Raw genomic sequence first — 7,122 nt, forward strand, 5'->3', positions numbered from 1 at the left:
TAGCTTTTTCTGGGCGCCATATTGTGGGGGAGACCTGTCAATGTTTGTTTACAAGCTCGCATGGTTCGCCCAAAACAAGAAGAAACAAGCAGCCGATGAATAGTTTCGGTTCAGTTCATTTTAATTAACTTGTGATTTTATTTATCCATCATTCGACCTAATCGATCACATGAACGACGATTTTCCGTTGAAATAGGTTAAAATTTCGCCAGCTTATCACGTAGCCTGTGTTAAAACCGCTTTGCGGCTTGAGCTGCTGCAAGAGTTTCCGAAACTGCTCATGGTCTCGCACCTTCGTCTACTACAGCTACCTAGTTCGATTTGGCCACCGAACGTATCTGTTGACCCAACTTAAGGACCAGAACGATTTTCCAGCCACAAAGCCATTATCCGCAAGTAGCTTCCGTGTTAATATTTCAGTTCATCAGTCGTTCTTTCTTCTCTTTTAGCTCTCCAACGGTTTCGTCTGTTTTTCTACAAATGAACTATATATTTCCCATCTTTAAAGGTTTTATGTAATTTCCTGGTTAAAGCTTAAGCATCCACCAATATTGTTATCGTCATTGCATGGTTACGTAGAAGCAGTTTTATACTGCTAATGTATTTTTACCCGGTAGTGATTGAAGACCAGTGGCGCTGCAGATTGGTATCCTACATTGTGATATTTCGGTTGGTGGTGTGAAAACAGTGATCTTCTTCCGGTGAGTGGTTTCTATCTCGCTCAAATCGACAGATAGTTCCTTTTATTTGTTCTTTCAAGTTTTTTCTTTACTTCTTTACAGATAAAAACGTGCAGTGAAAAAAACGCTTTATTATACGCAGAAACACATTCTTTCTTGAGCGTAGAGTATATACAGATAATGAGAGGGATGTAATGGTATATCAGAACACAAACTCGATCGACCGAAAGCAATAGTCATAAACACACAAATGGTAGCCAAATAGTACAAAAAGAAGTAAACGGAAACTTCCGTTCAGGAAAGAATAATTGGAGATGATATAATTCTCAAAAGAAATCAATGCATTTGTGCTTATTCCGCGCACCCGATCGACGTGAGTTTAAATTTCCATTATATATTTTTATAACCCTTCATCACCCCCAAACAAAGACGAAACATATACTTACAGTATTTATATCTCAGAAGTGAAAGTAATGAATTGTAGACATAAACATTTGGTTTTGGAATTCGATCTGATTCGAAAAAATAATTTATTTGTAGTATTGTTACCTTTCAATTTGAGTTCGTTCACAAAACAGGTCAATACCTGTTTTTTGAATTTAATAAATCCTACGTTTGAAATCTAATGTATAGCTACAAGTTCAGCACTTTATGATTAACATGTATCATATCACAATGGTCAGACTAGAAAGGTAGCTTGTACTTATTTTGTTCGTTTTCGTTGCATATAGTTCATTATAAGAATCTTGCGGCATTTTACTCCGCCTACAGCAATATCCAGTTTGATGAAATTTTACTTTTAATAGACTATATTTAAATGATAACTACCTCCGTACCCGTGTTATAATACCACAATCGAAAGCTACTTTGGAAGGTTAGCGAAATTCTACCAACACGTTGGAATAATATAAACCGTTCGGAGCCGATGACAGCGTTACAAATATTCTAAAATGAATAATACAGATCGACATCTTTACGTGTGACTTAGGTTAGTGTAATGTCTTTGGTGTGATATAGTTCAGTTTGTATAGTATGTTTCTCTGCACTCTGTACATATCTATACATATAGACTTTGACATTATTTCCGCCTGTGCTCTTCTTTCTTCTCTGCGAGGTCATGTTGGCTTATAAAGTCTTCACAGATTACTGTATGACACAACCAGATAGCCATTTCTTACTTGTATTGTAGTCATACACGTCCGGGCTTTTTGGAGCCAGCGCGTGTATCGTATATACCTTCAGACCGGCTCTAAATTTTGTTATTATTTTTAGTGCTGTATTAAGTTGCACTTAATACTATATTTTGTCTATACTTAATACCAAAATATAAATTCCAACGGCATTACACTAACTTCGGTGATACGTTTTGAGGTCACACTATATCAAATAGTTTAGAAAGTTTGTAAAGATTCCAGCAGCTCCAGCCGGTTCCGATTACTCCACCAGCTAGGGACTACCACAGTATTTTAGCACAGGATCTTTTAAATTAATGAGTTTTGTAATCTATTAATAAAATATCACAGTTTGTTCCAATAAAGCTATCAAGAATGATGCCATTCAAAATAATAAGTTAACATAAATAATATCAAAAAACAGAACTAAGTAACAGTTTACAAAACTAAAATCAAAGTTACAAGAACAAAAATAAATAAATAAATAAATAAAATGAGCAACTGTTTGCAATGCATACAACGACTAATTCACTATTCTTCTAAATTTTTTAGCCGCTTGTCTTTCCATTGGTGTCTTTCTTTTTTTGTTCCTTCGAATTTCCTCTTTTTTTATATTGAGGAATCTCATTCTCATGATTATTCTAAGTTTAGCAAATGTTTTTAGAATTTCTATTGGGAAATCAGGGAAATGTGTTTGGAGGAGGTCTGTAAATGTATTTACAATTCGTTTACTTTGAATTAGTTTTCCATCCTTGTGAGTTCTTTGAAAAATTTCCTCCATTTTCAATCCTTGGTCAAGGAAGCTAGCGGATGGCTTGTATAAACCTCCAGCCGATATGTGTTCAACATAAGACTGTGGTTGACTGTAGCAATGGTCCTCTGTCAAATTACACGTATATTGTCCTAAATATGGATATTTATCCCTAAATTTTCGACCAATATAGCCTATTATATATTCAAGGCCATCCTTCTCCTGTTCGTTTAAAATAAACAGTGAGTCAAAATTTGTTGCGCTAAACTCATCGTCTGCGTCTGTCGCATCAAAATCCAGAAGGGAAGGAACAATCTCAGCTTCATGAAATATGGTAGCTGATACGTAGTGTTCTTGACTAACGCATATTTCATTTAGCTGGTCTGTTTCATTTTCAAAATCAGCTGATGTGACAAATACATCAGGCTCAATATTTTTTTTGTTGTTTTCATTATCTGTAACCGATTTCAATACGCTTGGCGATTTCCCCAGAATCATTAGACGTATTCTGTATATACAATTTAAAGGAGATGGATGGTCATACGTACCACCTTTTTGTCTCAACTGAGAAAAAAAGTTTTCTAACAGGTCTTGATTAAGCTGAAAAGATACGAACGAAAACGATAAAAACCATTATTTAAATTGGTTGGTGTAATTATTTAAATATTTTTTATGATCTTACCTTATGCGTGGATAAATAGTTGATATCGTGCTTTGCTTTCATGTCGACAAACAGCATTTTTAAAGAATTAATCTGCATTAATATACTTTTTTGAAATACTTGCATATTTTTTTTGCCTACAACTATCATGTTTGCGATAAAATTAAACATGTCATCTAAAGCTTTTAGTTGGTCTTCACTAGCAGTATACGATCTTTTGTAATGCAATTTGGCATTGGGATGGAATGAGTTGGATACACTGAACCATAAATCTACCATTTCTATAATGTCAGCTAACTCTTTTTCTTTTGGCATATATCGTCTTAATGATACAGCTGTAGTTCGAGACAACAGTTCTGCTGCTCTGCGTACATTTTGGCGTTCTTGACTAGATAGTTCCAAATGTCCTGTGTTTAATTTAAAAAGAGGAGTTATCTCCGCTCCTAATCTGCCTTCCACTAGATCGCGCAAAGGTTGTGCAGTGACAATTGTTCCGTTAAATACAAACCCATGATCAATAAACCAATTTCGCAATAATTTAAGCAAATGCGGCGCGTCTGGCGATACATAAATATTTTTTTTTGTAATTGGGTGCTCGAAGTATGGTTTAGTATAATCATGAGCACCGAGGTCTCTCCAACAACTAATATTGCTTGAGCAGTTATCACTCACAATTCCAGCAACGTTAATTTTCTTCTCATCCAATTTAATTATAATATTCATGAGAATTTCTTTCGTCATTTTTTTATCAAAACCAATATAGATTGGTTGCTTCCAATTCTTGAACAAGCCTCTGGCCATTACTACCTGTATATAATTATATGGGCCAATAACCTCATCTGCCGACGGATCATATTCCATTACGTTTTTGATCTTCATCTCATCAAAACTAAGAATACATTCGGCATCCCTACTGCTCAAAGAACTAACAAAATTCCCATGAAAACTAAAACGTCTTCTAGGATACCTTCACGCAACTTAAAGGTTCTGGCATATTTTTGCAAAGTGGAGGGTGATGGTAAATATATTTTTAAATCATCTTTTACGTAATCGTATGCCTTTTTTCCAAAATACCTCAATGTCAGAGCACGGCTGACTTCCTCCTTTGTCCATCTAACACGCTTTTTCTCCCCTATTATCAAATCAACTTGATTTGAAGTTAGAGTAGATTTCAACATGTTCTTCATTTTGGGGATTAGATCGCTCGGTGGGATACTACTATTTTTAATTGAATTTAATTCCTTTTCTAGGTCCTGTACTTTTTTTTTTAGCTGATAATTTTCAGAAGCAATGTGGCTCAATGTGGCTTTTAGCCTTTTGTTTGCCTCTCGCAGTTTTATATTTTCTTTTAAAAACGCTGTGCTGGTGTTTTGTGGTATGTTCGAAACATCACTTACCAATAAAGTGTCGGAAGTTGAAGGAACAAAATTTTCAGAAGAAACCTCTTCCCGATTCTCTATTTCAGATGATAATACAGAGTGTATTGATGGAATCGCTAAAAAGCCAACAGAAACATAAAATGTTAGTTGTATCATCATTAGGAAAATAAGCTAATAAAAACTTACCGTTAGGAAAAAGAGTCCTTCTAAGCACTTTACCTCCAACAATACCGCTCTCAGGCATTTGAAAATCGCTTTCTTGAAAGTGTGCTGAGCAAATAACGTCCCTTTTCGAAGGTTCCCAATTTTCTTCCCGGTTACAAAACTGAACCCATGCATGTCGAAGAGGGTCATAGTTTGGAAAAATGTGGAAAGAAATTTCCAATGCACGTTTCTTTACATTGCGTGGATTGTTACCACACAATGAAACGGAACACGGAACAGGCATGATAAAAATTGAAAAATTTTAAGTTCTTTTGAAATTAAATAAAATTACACTTAACGTAAATCTTAAAAGACTAAAAACCTAACTAACTTAATTGAAAATAACTGGAAAAAAGGCACAAAAATCCAAACAAATTATGAGCAAAAATTTAATTCAAAGAACTGTTGATGCGGTTCATAAAGAATCTACACATCTAAGCAAGTTATAGCTATTATCACTTATCCGAAAACCTAAGAACGATATAAAGCGATAATTCTATTCCACTATAACTAAAAAATAACCAACGAAAACACACTTCCTAGCAATTTCAATTCAAAGCCAACAGAGATCAAATAAACACCAGCCGAACTGCACGAAGGAACCAAAAGCTTTGAACGTAAATAATGCTCGCAACACCAACACCCACACCCCCTTCCTTGTTTTGTTCTTCCCCACCTCCTCCTACCCCGCGAGGACCATGGAAGAGAAGTGTCATGTTGAGAAATGTCAAATTGCTCTAAATAACTCAACCTTCTAAATATATACACCTTGAGTAAGACATAAAAATATTTAGCTGAAAAATTCATTATTTTGTTAAATGTGTCAACATTTTTCCAAAATCCTTACGATTTGAAAACGAAACTCATTTTTCTGTTAACGTTCTAAATGACCACATAACCACGCAATTACTAGTTTTTCAACATAACTGTTATGAAATGTTATTGTTGTACTAAAATTACTTGCCTTTTGTTTTATGCATTGTTTAGGATTGAAATGCGCCAAAATGTAGGCAATTTGTTGTACGCGTGAGTTAAGCCATAAAACCAATAGCAGCGCCATCTCGAGGCAATGACACAACTACTCCCCTTTTCACAATAGCGCCATCTACGTAATTAGTTATGCAAATTATGGGTTCAAAGGGTGGTGTCTCGACTAATAATTAGGAAACATTTGTATGTCCACGGAAAGAGGGGAAATTAAGCCAGCGTACAAACCCAAAAATGTAAACATCGCTACCGGAACACAGCACGTACCACAATAAGTACCCCAAGAAATACATGCAGAATTTAGTTAACAGCACAGATTTTGGAACTTGAATTTTATTCTACATCTTCATATCACCTTGCTAGCAAATCTTGCATAGAGTCCTTGGCGGGTAGCTCTTGCTTGACACTTGTTAGCGCTCTCCGGTGAATATGGTAACTGTGCTGATTTTTGCTCCCATAGAAAACTCGAGTCGCGAGTTTTAACTATCTAGTGTAGGGCGCAATCCTACACATGCATTTTGAAATGCTTTGTACCATAGTGTCATTATGGGTACACAAAACAGGCATGTTCCTATAGTGGTTATAGTAATAAAATCGATAAAACTAGGTCATTTTAGATTCTTTCAAGGATAGTTTTGACATGTTGTACTGTTTTGTTACAGGAATGAGTTTTATGTAGAAAATTTACCAAAAAAAAGCCAAAATTCGCTTTTTTGGCTAAATGAAAAATTTACTTCAAATTAAGCACACTCTTCTGAGTGTGGGTTGACGACAGGTGTGATGCAGTACTTTAGTCAATAGTTTAATCGATCAAATTTATACATTTTTTACGATCAAATTACGCAAGAAAACAATATTATGGCAGTAATCCTTGCTATTCACACAAAAACAGCTTCGAAACTAAGTTTCATTGATATACCTATTATGAAAATATTATACTGTTCTTCAGTCCGTCCCATCCTGGAATTTGCCAGTGTAGTTTGGTGTCCCCATCAGATTACATACATAGATAAAATTGAAATTCAGAAAAAAATCACACGTGTTATGTTTCATCGTCTTCCCTGTTATGTTTCAAATTCCACGTCCTTCGGTTAATTTTCGCTGTTTATTATTTGGCTTAGAGACTTTCCAGCATAGGAGAACTACTGCTCAGATAACTTTTATGCACAAATTATTAATTGGAAATGTTGATGCACCTGACAATTTAAATTTTCTTTGCTTTTCTACTCCCTCTAGAGGTCTTAGAAGTAGAGAGCTACTAAGAAGCTCTTTTAGATCGACTGGTTTA

The 7,122-nt window shown here is 35.2% G+C and overlaps 1 long non-coding RNA gene across 1 annotated transcript; it reads left to right on the plus strand.

The window, feature by feature from the left end:
- Window positions 1-1,306, plus strand: LOC133391481 (uncharacterized). The gene is made up of 2 exons (XR_009764979.1): window positions 1-701; window positions 783-1,306. It is a non-coding gene; the product is annotated as an uncharacterized LOC133391481 (long non-coding RNA).
- The last annotated feature ends 5,816 nt before the right edge of the window (window positions 1,307-7,122 follow it).

Source organism: Anopheles gambiae, chromosome 2 (genome assembly GCF_943734735.2).
Source record: "Anopheles gambiae chromosome 2, idAnoGambNW_F1_1, whole genome shotgun sequence".
NCBI lineage: Eukaryota > Metazoa > Arthropoda > Insecta > Diptera > Culicidae > Anopheles > Anopheles gambiae.